Source organism: Melitaea cinxia, chromosome 5 (assembly GCF_905220565.1).
Source record: "Melitaea cinxia chromosome 5, ilMelCinx1.1, whole genome shotgun sequence".
NCBI classification, from domain to species: domain Eukaryota; kingdom Metazoa; phylum Arthropoda; class Insecta; order Lepidoptera; family Nymphalidae; genus Melitaea; species Melitaea cinxia.
The window spans coordinates 4,872,541-4,886,616 of NC_059398.1; the positions used below are offsets into that span (position 1 = coordinate 4,872,541).

General features: G+C 33.7%; 1 long non-coding RNA gene across 1 annotated transcript; it reads right to left on the minus strand.

Moving 5' to 3' along the window:
• Positions 1-1,825: 1,825 nt before the first annotated feature.
• Positions 1,826-13,747, minus strand: LOC123653980. Its single transcript, XR_006743168.1, has 2 exons — positions 13,367-13,747; positions 1,826-2,170 (listed from the first exon to the last, which is right to left on the minus strand). It is a non-coding gene; the product is annotated as an uncharacterized LOC123653980 (long non-coding RNA).
• Positions 13,748-14,076: the final 329 nt, after the last annotated feature.

The window sequence follows — 14,076 nt, forward strand, 5'->3', positions numbered from 1 at the left end:
GCCCTCTCGCCGGAGGGGAGTAAGAGTGTGTGAGGATTTTCCCCACGTTAAAACAAAATACTTATTCATAAGTCATAAGGTAAAATTTTATTTAATCGGCACTCTAACTAAACCTATATGTGAATAAATTGCTTTATTTTTAAAAGCTTAAAATTATAAACATATCGATATTTTGTTGAAGAAGCCAAGAAAAAAATCTACGCGGAACTCGTATTTTACGTTTCACCAGCTCACGGTCACGGTTGTGTAAGAAATTCATGATTTCACCGCGCAAAGTAAATCATCGTTTATACCATAAACATAGGGTTAATAGATCCTCTGTCTGACTTAATAATTTTAACTCATTTTCGAGTTTTCTCGACTTTAATGTTAAAAAAAAAAAATGATTTAAGAGTAATTTGTACACCTGTCTATTCTGAAATTGTAGATTGTATTTATTTGTAGCTACAGTATTATCTCACATTTTTAATATTATTTTTCTTTAAAACGGAATCAACGTCGTTAAAGTTATTTAAGTGATCAAATACTTACTTATAGTTTAATGTTTTTATTACAAGTAATGTTATAACACGTTTCAATGATGGGAAGTCTCATTCTCTTGAACAAAGTACTTTACTAAAATGTATAGAATGGCTAGAGTATATAGAAAGGGCTAGAGTCAAATCGAATATTATTTATTATACCTAAAAATAAATTTAATGGTCGTATGTGATGATTGTGAGATCACACTGTTTCACACTGTTTCACACTGTAACAGTCGACCTTGTTGCAAAGCAATCTGATTAAATGTTTTGTTTTCTGTTTCCAGTTAAAAATCACATTCGATTATTTATACGTGCGATAAACAACGCAGTCCTCAATAAACTGGAGACTACACTGATTATGTTATTTTTCCATGTTTTTATGTATATATTATGTTTTTAAAGATAAAGTTTTTAATTATTAATGTTATTGATAAGGATACAATTGTAAGTTGATAGTAAACACTTTATTTTTTAACCGACTTCAAAAAAGGAGGAGGTTACTCAGTTCGACACACATATATATATATATACACACACACACACACACACACACACACATATATATATATATATATATATATGTTTGGGGATAACTTCGTCGTTTATGAACCGATTTTGATAATTTTCTTTTTGTTGGAAAAGAGATATCCCCAGTGTGGTACCAGGATAACCAGAACCTGTTGATGGAATTCCAAAGAAATCGAGGGAAACCTTTGAAAATCGTAGTGAAGACTAGTGCTTTTGTTAATTATTTTCGTCTACTTACAAGTACAACAACGAAACGTACGACAAGTAATACAACGGTATTTGCTTGTCGATGTAATTGAAGTCGGTTTTTTTCCGTTTGCGAGCAAACACAATTATATTTGGTTGTATTATTAAATTATTTACATAACGTTTTGATTGCAGCGAACACCAATCAAGTTCACAGATTCTACAACTTTCTCAAAATATTGTAGATGTCTTAGTAAATATTCTTTTCATTTTCTGAGCATTTCTTTGCATTTTCTGAGAACATTTACCATAGTAATGTGTATTTTTTACACCATTAGAAAAAAGAGATTTCAACGAATAAAAAACCCACCGACTTTTTTTAAAAGCTGATATTTTGACGTGAGAATTTTCGATTGAAAATAAGGATGCTTTTTCGATATTAAGGTCAAAATAAGGAGAAAAAATAAATATTTTAAATCAAAAAAATTACAGCGTCTTTACGACATAAAAAGGTAAGTTTGACCAAATTTCGTAAAAAAAAAATCTTGTAAAGATAAAAATAAAAAACCCAAAAACTTGGTTTTCTGAATTTTTCACATTTATTTTGAAGTTATGCGAAAAAAGTGTAAATATAAATGTTGTAGATCTTTTTAGAAACTATAACTTTGCCATTGAACTTCTTTCCATAAAACTTGTAGTTAAGCCAGAAATCGAGATAAACAGTTTTTTACCCTTACAACCACCACCACTTTCCCGACCTCAGATTGCTCGTAATTTATTTGTCCTTTCATTTTCGTTGTATTCTCTTTCTTTGGTTTTTTCTCTTTTTACCATTTTCAAAGGTTAAAAGTACTGGTCTAAAAGTCTTTCCACTGCTCAAAATAGATGATCAGCGAAGGACATAACTAGCTATCTCAGAAACGGTATCTTATCTGAAAAAAAAATAATAGAAAAAACTCGATTGAAGAAAGCTACAAGAACAAATTAAACTATTCATCCAAGAAACTAACCTAATATATGGGGGCTTATGAAATAAAATGAAATGAAATGAAAACATTTATTTCATCATGTGGTAATACATACACTTAACGAAAGTTAAAAATAATATCATTTACAAAGAAAACCAACAATAATAAAAGACAATAAGAAAAGATAGTTAAGGCAGTCAAAATATCAAGTAAAAAAATTAAAAATTACATCTTAACATTAGGTACGTTACAAACTTAGATAATGTACCCAGTGTTTTAAGCAACCTTACTTAGTCACAGCAGTTAAATTTTCTAATGTCTCGGTAGACATTACCTTCGTATTATATCCTCGGCTTTATTAAATACTATAGCGCAAAAAAATGTGTTTATTTACGACATCACATTAGAAACCTCTAAAATTGTCAGTGTTCCTCTGCTATATTATGCATGTATTGATAAACCTTCCTCTGGAATCACTCTGTTATAACAGTCGGCTGTTACCTGTAACACAAGCATTAAGTTGCTTACCATAGGAACAGACGAACGTGTGTGTATGTTATGAAAAAAAAACTTTATTTAATAAAGTAAACCGCATCAAAATCCGTTGCGTAGTTTTAAAGATCTAAGCATACAGACAGCGGGAAATGACTTTGTGTCTCATGATTCTATAAATAAGATATCATACCCGCCATATGATATACTATATGATGATATTAGCCAGTTTGGCGGACAGAAATTTTTATTTTCGATTTTAAAATGTCTTCTTCTGATTTTATCATAATCAGCCAGTTATAAATAATACAATGGAAAAGATTTTATTACAACTTTTTACTAGAAAATACGAAAAGACTTTTTCCTCAACCTATTAAATTTTTACCTCACTTGGGTTGATACAAATTGCGCGGAAGAAGCGTCGTGTACACGCTGTATTTGTTATTTTAAGTTATTTTTTGATTAATACGTATTTTTTGTATTTAAAAGATGGTTTTGAAATTAAGAATTAATGGAAAAGTATTTTCTTAGTTAATGACGTAATTCACCATATAACTGACGTGAATTTATCGTTTAACCGTCAAGCGCTTGCAGGACTTTTAATTTATTTTACCCTAACGTAAAGACAGCATTCATAGAAAAAATTAGTGCGTGCTTTATACAAAGAATAAAAAAAAACAATACAAGCAAATCATAATTGTTTTAACAGCTCTAAATAGATATCGGAATGTTAGTATTTCGAGTAACAGATATAATAGAGTAAGATCCTGCACCCCCAGACCTTTCTTACTTTTAGCCATACGAAAATAACTAGAGTTAGTACAATTTTTACGTACATATAGCAGGCAATTAAAAAAAGCCCTGCCCTCAGCCTCAGCAAGCTATTTTCACTGAACACATACACATATTACTAAATTGAATACATTTTGTTTTCTATTTGTATACAATTTGACCATCAGATAATAAGAAAAGTCTGGGGGTGCGAGTTAGATGATTTTCTATTTCCAAAAGTCGAAGTGCAATATTTATCGCCAGGTCCTGTATCTTTTAAATTAATAGTTGTCATTATTTAAAATATTTTTAGTCATATTGTTCTATTGAAATCGCAGATGTATATCCAGCGGTTTAAATATTATTAGCCTCTTTTAAAGGCGATGAAGCCATATAAGTAACTGAATGTTAGATCAAATGGTAATGGTATAAAACATGCAATAGCAATTGTATTTTCTTCGTATTCTTTTCTTAGTCAATTTAAGAACAACAAAAATTAATAAAAGATATTGTAACGCGTAATGTGGAATGGTCAAAGATATATTAAGTACAAACGGTGTCCAATGTGAAATTTGCAGTACTCTGAAACGGGTATTTAAGTTTTAAGTCCATTAGTGATATTAATAAGACACCCTTAGAGGGGGAAGAGTAGGTACACTGGAGTTGTAAATGAACAACTGAAATTGAATTTGAAACAATGATACCACGATATTAGAGCTAACTGGATTTATGTTAATTTAAAAATGTTTGTGAAATGATAAAAACTGTCCCTTATGGCGGTAATAAAATAAATAGTAACATGTAACGTTGAATTTATCGTTCGTAGGTATCTTATGTATATATGCTCGTATGTTACGTTCGACATAGTGAAAAAAAATTAAGAATAAAAAAACAATTAACAATAGTTGGTTTTTTAATTCTTACTTAATTGACTTATTACACATGTACCTATGCTTATCAATGATTGATTTAAAAAAAAAAAAACGAACATTATATAACATAAACATATCATAATATCGATCGTTTAAGAACTCATAAAGCCGACTGACACAAAATTTCGTTTTTTCTTGTTTCATACCAAGAGGGCAAATCAAAAGATCGTAAATTTTCTAAGAACCGAGAATAGCTACTCGCGGCAGAGCGTAAGTGTTGTTATAATAGAATACTTTAGAGACGCGTAAAACAATAATTAATTTGAAAAGAAGAACTGGCACTCGGCCATTAAAAAATTCCGCGTATCTGACGAAGGTGATACAAGCGGCTACGGTCACGATAACGATGTTCTAGGCTTCCTGGTTTTAATATATCATTGTTACGTGGCCCAGTGACGTTTTAATGCGCATTACTTTATTATAAGAAACACTTTTAATTTATGGTTCAAATATTTAAAAAATCTTTTTAGTAACATGTCGTAGTACATTATATATATTCTGTTTACTATTTAATTTTACTCCTTTGTGTAGATTCTTTAAGTAAAACAAAAGCTACGTTTTAATTGATTAACATAAGTTAAAAGAAATAAAACTATTTCGATACTTTTGTTAGTTGTGTATAACTTCTATTTGATAGAATTGAATTGTACTATTTAACTGCTGGCTTTGAAATGCACAGGCCGGAGGCAGCAGCGTCTTCGTTGCGACAAAGCCAGCCCTGCGGTCACCAACCCGCCTGTCCAGCGTGGTGACAATGGGCAAAACATGAGTTCACGCCATTTTTGCGTAAACTTGTGGAGGCCTATGTCCATTAGTGGACTGCGAAAGGCTGCTGTGATTATGATGACGATGTGATGAATTGTACTAATTTAATTAATACAGTTTATTAATATTTTATAACTCTTTATTTGGCGGACTACATATTTCGTCATATTAAATCTTATTACGAACTAGCTGTGCTCGCAACTTCGTCCGCGTGGAATAGTGACTACATGATAAACGCGATTCTTTAAATTAGCATAACTTTTTTATTTATGAACCGATTGACATGAAACAAACATTAAATATTAAGCAAAGCTTTCCACAATATATTGATAAAAACCAGATCTAAATTAAATAAGTTGTTTCTGAGATTAGCGTGTGCAAACATTACAGACAAACAGACAAAAATTCCGGCAATCATTGTTTTGGATTCTATTTGCGTTGTTAAATGTCCCAATTTTCTCATATATATTAAATGTACAGACCGACCTATTACGTTTTTTCTATATGTATTGATTTATATTAAAAAATATTTTTATGTCTTTGATTTGAAAGGTAAACTGTAATAGAGTATCTACCTTTTTTTAACGTAGGGAAAATCCATCATGGATATCTTCCGGCGCGGGGGCACTGGAGAGGTTATGCCAGACTCCTACTGGCTAAAAACTACCATGTATGACAGGGTCGCATTAGCATACACCACCTCGCCCCGGCGGTTGACCCGAATGAAACATCTGAGCTCCAGCACTTAGAGGGGCGGCACCCACAAGACCACCTCTTCCGACGTGTGGGGTCTCAAGCCCGCCGAAGGTCACCTGAGCCAGCCCACTTAAGGGACACTCAACCGGATCAGTCTACTGTCTGCAGAATCGGGACACAGGGTCCAGGAGCGTCCCATCTCCAAGCCAGGCAAGCCCGACGTTCAATGCCGGATCGCAGCGAGAAACCTAGCAAACCTTCAAGGAGCCCAGCAAGACTCGGCTGCCACCCCACAGGTCCGCCGGATTACACCGAGCAACCGAGCAAAGCTCCGACCGGCACGCTGCGCTTTCGCGCTACAGGAAGGATGAGGGAAATCAAGTGGTGGGAGGTCGGACACCATCTTTCTGCACCCTCACAGCGCCACACATTCCTCTGCAACTTTGAGCCCACCTCAGCTGACCCCACAGGTCAGCTGCATCGCACCGAGCAACCGAGCAAAGCTCCAGGGAGCCCAGTACAACCCGGCCGGCATGCCGTGCCCTCGCACTACAGGGTTGGCGAGCGACCACCTCTCGTTCCTCTGCTGGTTTTGGTCTGCAGGGTCCGGCTGCAAGACCCCTACCACTCGCAAGCGAGTGCGATCCACCACCTGGAGACGGGTCCAGTACAGTAGTTGATCCAGCAACTCCCTTGGGAAAGAGTACCTACCTAATAATACCTAATATATACGTAAGTGTACCAAATGACATTTAATATTACAGTATAGAAAAATTTAAAGTTGTTGATTCCACACAGCATCCTGTCATAATCTTTATCAAAAAAATAATTTACGCTAAAAGATAAACGAATCCATGAAAACCGATTACTAGTTTAATATAGAATGACATTGTACACATACGTCTTGTCATGTCAAATGCATGTTTCATTTTATTTATAGGCAAGTCAACACGGTAATGTATGACAGCCCGTTATTTAAAGTTTCTCTATCCAGAAATACTGCGAGCCCGGAACTTTGGGAAATCTCCTAATAAAATCATAGACTGTAATAGATTTTGGCAAACGCATCATAAAGGAGATACACATTTTGTAATACTTGTGTTACCATGACTCCACACTGTACCTAAGTTTGCAGATTTTGCCTTGTCATTTTAATATTGTTGTGTGACTTAATGGTCAAGAATTATCGTTTACAAAACTTGTGAAAATATGTCGCCTTTCGAAACTGAATAGACAAGCTAATATTATCACACTAATGCTTTAAGTTGCTATTGTAGCTGCATTTCACACTCGAGAGGGAACTGAAGGCTAACGTCTCTCCCTCTATTCTCTTCGTATGTATTTTTTATATTTTTATTTTTACTCATATACTTAGCATAAACTTGATGGATATTGAGATAAGGCGCATCAGAAAATATCCTGATCAAAATTTGAAGCAGCTCGGCTGGGGAAGTATTTCAGCTTTAAAAAAGATCACAGCTAAATCAAAATTAAAATTATGTTTATTCAATATCATTACATAGTATAAAACAAAGTCGCTTCCTGCTGTCTGTATGATTAGATCTTTTAAACGCAACGGATTTTTATGCGGGTTTCTTTAGTAAATAGAGTGATTCAAAGAAGGTTTATATGTATAATACATGCATAATATAGTAGAGAAACACTGACAGTTTTAGAGGTTTCTAATGTGATGTCGCAAATAAACACATTTTTTGCGCTTACATTGCAAATATTCATTTTATATTTTATATTTAGTATCAGCGTTGCACCCGTGCAAAGCCGGGGCGAGTCAATAGTAAAATATAAAATTATAAAAAAAATAATTGTCCTCTTAGGTAATATTGTGTTCCTATGGTAAGGTGGTCAAAGCTCGTGGGGAAGTTCGGGGGTAGGGTCTGTAATACACTTGCGATGCTTCTAGTGTTGCAGGTGACTATAGGCTACGGTAACCGCTTACCCACAGGTGAACCGTACGCTTGTTTGCCTTCCTAGTCTAGTATTAGTATAAAAAAGTACTAAGTGTTTTAGTAGCAGCTGACCTGGCGAACTTCGTACCGTCACATTTTTTTTTAAATTGTGCAATAAAAATATCGCGGTCATTTATAAAAATAAAATATAGCCTAAATTTTAAGTTAAACAAAGTTACATGTCTGTGCAAAATTCCATTAATATCGGTCAAGTAGTTTCGGAGATTAGTCCGGATAAACATCGTGATAGGAAATTTTTAGATATATATTGTATTTCTATCTATGTAATTAAAATAATGTGTAACAACATACTTATTGACTACTTGTCAGAACAGAAACCAATTTGAGTCTTCACGGCTCATCATAACATATCAGGCATATCTAAAAGCTAGCGCAGCGAGTATAAAACAGAAATAATTTACGAGGATCAATGAACTAATAAATCAAAATTATATGACATTTAATTACGCGAAAAGTTTATAGCATTTTAATATTCTTTAGGATAAACTATTAAACAAAATATATTGATGTATGTATCTACTAGTGATGTACCGAATGTTAGATTTAACACATTCGCGAATGCGAATGCGTAAATCTAACAATTGGTACACTACAGTTTACTAAATAAAGTTCGCTTAAAAGGTAAAATTTTGTATAAGTTTGAACCAAACATATTCGAGCCAAGACAGATTGAATGACTCATTTTTGTTATAATGAACGTTAACGAGTGGCCGGTACCAGCTGATGGTAAATGTTTACCGTCACTTATGGGTTTCTGCAACTAAAGAAGAGGCGCGAGTGATTTCACAGTTTGCATGTACGCGAAAAAAATGAGCGTAATGATCCAGGCGATGTGGGCCGATATTCCGATGTGAAATATGACCCCCACCCTGCGCTTTTTGCTTTTTCAAATCTTTGCTTTTTTACAGCCACGGGCGTTCCCAGAATTTTGTATATTTGAGGCAAAAACAAATAAATGTAAAGAAGTTTAGCAACTGAGGTAGGGCACAGCAGGAATTTCTTGCTCAAATTATGGAGCAGCCCGACTGGGGTAGTACCTCAACCTTACAGAAGATCACAGCAAAATAATACTGTTTTTAAGCAGTATTGGGTTCCTGGTTGTGAGTAAGGTGACCAGAGCTCCTGGGGGATCCCCCCCCCATTGGATGGGGATTGGGGTCAGCAACGTGCTTGCGATGCCTCTGGTGTTGCAGGCGTCTTTAAGCTACGGTAATCTCTTACCATCAGGTGAGCCGTACGCTTGTTTGCCGAACTAATGATATAAAAAAAGTAGAAAATTAAATTATTTTTATGTACTTCAACTTTTCATATATGTAGTATAGTATCGAATATTGCTGTCGACAGCTACATTGATGTTACGTTCTTACTTTCAGTGGCGGTTAGCCAGCGAGAGCTCAACAGTTAAGTCGGTGCTAGTCTTGTATCCTACTGCTGAGCATAGGCTTTTATCTCAACATAAATATTATTTTTTTCTCTATGTAATTAATCTTAACTTGCTCTCTTAGGCATAGCGGGAAATCAAAACGATAAAACATCTTGACCAGAAGAAAATATTCATAAAAATAAAAATATCAGCGGAAATCAAACCCACACGGCCGGTATCTTACATCCACTACTGCACCAGAATGGTTATTTTATTAGAATATAAGTAAATAACAAATATAAATCTTATCAGTAAAATTATGATTCTATATCCATCATCCTAAAATAAAATGAAAACATTCGCCAAATATTCGCATCGTTTCTCGAGAATGCGAATGCGAATATTCGTTACATCACTTGTATATACATACCTACTTATATTTACTTTGATATGCTGTGGGAGTATTGGTAAAATGCGCTGTACGAGTGTATAATATGCTTTACCTCAGTTCCACTACAAGCTAAGCTTGCTAATTCGTGCAAAGTCAAATAAACTTTTTACTATTTAAAAACAAATTAAAAAGGGTCTTGAAATTTTATTTGAAATTGTATTTCATATACTATACGGTCACTAGAATATTTGTTAATGTTTTTTCTCCATAATTTATACTTTTCGTTATTGTAATTAACGACCTTTCTCAGGCAATTGTTATAAGTTATATGAATTTCGTACTATTCGTAATAATATTTTGTTATCGTTACAACAACAAAAGACACGAACCATTAAAATATTTTAAAAACATTAAAGCTGTAAAGGTTTATTTAAAAAAATTACTACGGATTTATGTGACTTATAAAGGGACTGTTTAATAGCATTAGCAGGAAATGACATGTCGTGGGCGAATACTAGCATACAGCGATGAATGACAGTACTGTTTACATAAATTCATTTTATTAGATTTTGGTCGATTAAACGACACCGCACATTGTATTTTTTTTAACTTTTTAACACAATTTACGACGGTTATATTTGGTTATTAAGACCATGCTTAAAATATATATGTTTAAAATATATTTTTAAAGCAACTGTATAAAATTAATCTTTCTGAAAGTGTATTTAGGGGAATCGTACCAAAATTTTATCACAATGTCCAGTGAATCTTATTTCGGTCGAGTCGTTGCAGACAATTGTAAAAAAGAAAAAATAAACACATTTGAACCAACGCGTTTCTGTAACTATATGATTTAAATCTAAATTGAAATCTTGTGAAATACTTATAACCGTATCAAGGTTATCTTTACGAATTCCTTAACATACAATGGTGCAACTATTGTTTGTCAATCAAAAATTTTAAGCTAAGTGTAAAGACTTGTCATGGTTTTTATTACAAATACAAACACCCTGACCACAACAAACTTTTGTATATAAATATTTGTACCGAAACCGCAACGGCTAGCAAAGCAGTAACAGTATGTATGAGAAGAAGTAATTAATATGGGCAATTAATTTTTAATATTTACATACTCCTTAAATTTAATTACATTAATAAATATTTTATAAAACCAATATCGCTTATATAATTATATATCGCCTATATAACAGGGTTCATGGTTTAGTCATAAACTATTGATGGACGGTAGTCGTAAAAATACCCCTTCGATATTACTACATTTTACAGCAGCCGAACCATTGGATATTTCTCACAATTGTGATATTATGGTTTGTATCATATGATATTCTTTTTTGTTTTTCTGCTTAATTACCTCAGTACGCTTGTTATTCTTATCATCAGTTTTGGTTTAAGTTGAAAGATTAGCTAATTTCTAATTGTACGTGTTCCAACCCACAGAGACTCGGCAGTTTTTAATAGAAATGTAGAAATATTATATATTTTTTTTTATTTCACATTAATGCAATGTTCGGTTGAACAGAAAATTGAATATTACAGTATTTTTTCTGATAATGGACTCGGGAATAGAAATGGCAAGTTGTAGGCAACCTGAAATAGTTGCTAATTAACTTTGATGCAAAATGCAATGCCTACACAGTGAGATAGCGAAGTTATGTCGCTAATTGCCGCTGTGTGCCCTGAATGAACACAGTTAACATAAAAGCTTAAACTTAAATAGATAGATAGAATACTTTATTGCACACCACTCAGAAAAGATTTACATAAAACAGTTATTTACACAGAGAGTTGGTAATGCACAAATTCGGTCTTATCGCTTAGTAGGGATCTCTTCCAGACGAGCTTTAGAAAGAGGAAAATATGCATTACTATACGCAATTTAACTCAGTTTAAGTTTGTTTATTTTTTATCTTTTACGTAAGTGTTTTAAAAAAAACATTGTTCTATCTAATTCTAAATGTATACAACGTTATCAAAAGAGACAACGTGTAAACACACTTTCGGAAAGTTCACTATTACACTATATTACAATATTTTATAATAATATGAAATTAATAATATAAAATTAATAATATGAACTTAAGGACGTTTAATTTTTTATTTAATTTTGGTTTAACGCATTCATAATCATCGGAGGTATGAAATAGTGTAGAAAAAACAAAAAGTATTTTTGGTTACATTGGAAAGCATTAGTGATTCAGGCTTGGAAATTAGTATTTCGTAGATATTTTAATTACTCTTTTATCTTTTCTTAGCCCACGCTTTAGCATTATCGACTCCTATTTCACGGGCATCTCTTCATTCTCTATAACTATTGTGGAATTCTTATTTTTGACGCAAAGACATTTTTAAAATGAATCCATTTTTAATCGCTTACCGGAAAAAGATCATTTTATAAGGATTGTGAAACTAACTGTCATTTTTTGTGATATATATATATATATATATATATATATATATATATATATATATATATATATATATCACGTATATACGTGAACTAATTCATTTGATCACAATTTATAAATAACTGAAGGAAGTGTGTGTGTTTTCATTTAAAATTATTTACGAAATAATTACGCAATACATGCAAGAAAATTTTGAAGACTAAATAAACTAATTAGTAAAGATAACCTAAAACCTAAAACGAATATAAAATGATAGACGGAGATCCATTCAGCGTATGTGCGTTGTCAATTAGAACACAGCCGTAATATGTAAGTCTCACGAGCTGGCAGTCACACCTAAAGAGTGGCCAAGGTCCCAGGTGACCGCGACAGCTATAAATACTTTATGCACACTCAATGGCGGATTTATTGCCTTCATTACGTTTGTTAAACGGGTTGAGAGCGATTTAGGACGAGCTAGCTATAGATCGGAACTAAGATGGCCCAAAAGAATTAAGATGGCGTAGGTAGAGCTAAGATGGCCATTCTAGATTAGACACGTTAATCAATTGACTATCTGGTCATGGCACAAATGGGCTGGCACCAAAGACTTCTCTAATTGCTAAAGAGATCAGCGTGAAGACATCTATATTTGGCTTTTTTACTTATAGAAGAAGAAATGCTCTGTGCCCGGTAATTAAATATTTACAGGCTGTTACAATCCGGTTAAATATTGCTGTATTCTACATTCATACAAATTGTTCTTCAAACGCACCAAAAAAGAAATCTTTTCACGTTTTACTTCGTATTTTCGATCTTTGTCTATCAGTAATATTTAACAGTTTTGTTAACCTGAAGGTGTTGATATAAAAAAAATATAAATGAACGGGTTCTGCAGAATTTAAATTGCATAAAATATTTCACTGTAAACAATGTACTCGTCTTCGGTGCGACAGAGTCAGCCCAGCGTAGTGCCTATAGGCAAAACATATGAGTTCGCGCTCTTTTTTGGCGTGAACTTGTAGAGGCCTATGTCCAGCAGTGGATTGAGGTAGGCTGAAGTGTATGTACGAGTACGTCAAAATTTTAACCATTATACAAACGAAGAAAGAAATTGAAACACAATTAAGCTTAAGTCCTACAGTATAAAGAAGACTATTTATGAAAATAAAATATTCACTAACAAATATGATCTTCCATTACGTAATAAAATCAACGCCTGCACAAATTCAATTGAATTAAATTTCTTATGCTGGATTCGTAGTGGCGTTTGTAGTTAACAGTGATAGAGTCACAATTGCATATTCACCTTAAATACATGTACAACTAGTTGCGAATGCATGAAGTGTGTCATTACCATATTGTACGTCACATGTGTATAAAAAAAGCCGGTGCAGGACCTTCCTCCGTGCGGCTGATGATTGATGTCATTGTCGTTTCTTTGCCACCGACTCTCAATGCATTCCCGAGCATTACTCACTGTCACTTACTTGTTTATATATATGTGCGTTTAACAATAGCTTGTCTCTATATATCTTCTTTCACCGATCGTTACTACATTGCCAATTTGTTTCTACTATTTAAGATATTTAGGCTTAAGTCTAATCGTCTGAAATTCATCACTACGCAAGTCGAGACGTTATTGAAATATTGTAGCGTTTTTGTACTTACATAATTTGTAGTTAATACTGATTATGATGTAATACAATATATTATACGTATTGCTATGAGTATAAAATTGAAATGAAACAACCTGTAAAATGACGACGATCTGGCGCAACGATCACTGCACTGGTTTTTGGCTGTTGCGCTGGCGGTTGCGGGTTCGATTTCCGCATGTCAAACATTTGAATTGGCCATACAGATAGATGTTTGCCGTGATCTGGGCGTTTGTATAGACCTTGTGGGTCTCCCCACTGCGCCTCGGAGAACACGTTAAGCCGTCGATCCCGATTATTATCATGTACACCTGATAGCGATCGTTACTCATAGTAGGGAATATATCCGCCAACCCGCATTGGAGTAGCGTCGTGGATTAAGGTCTGATCCTTAGAGTTCGTATCGATC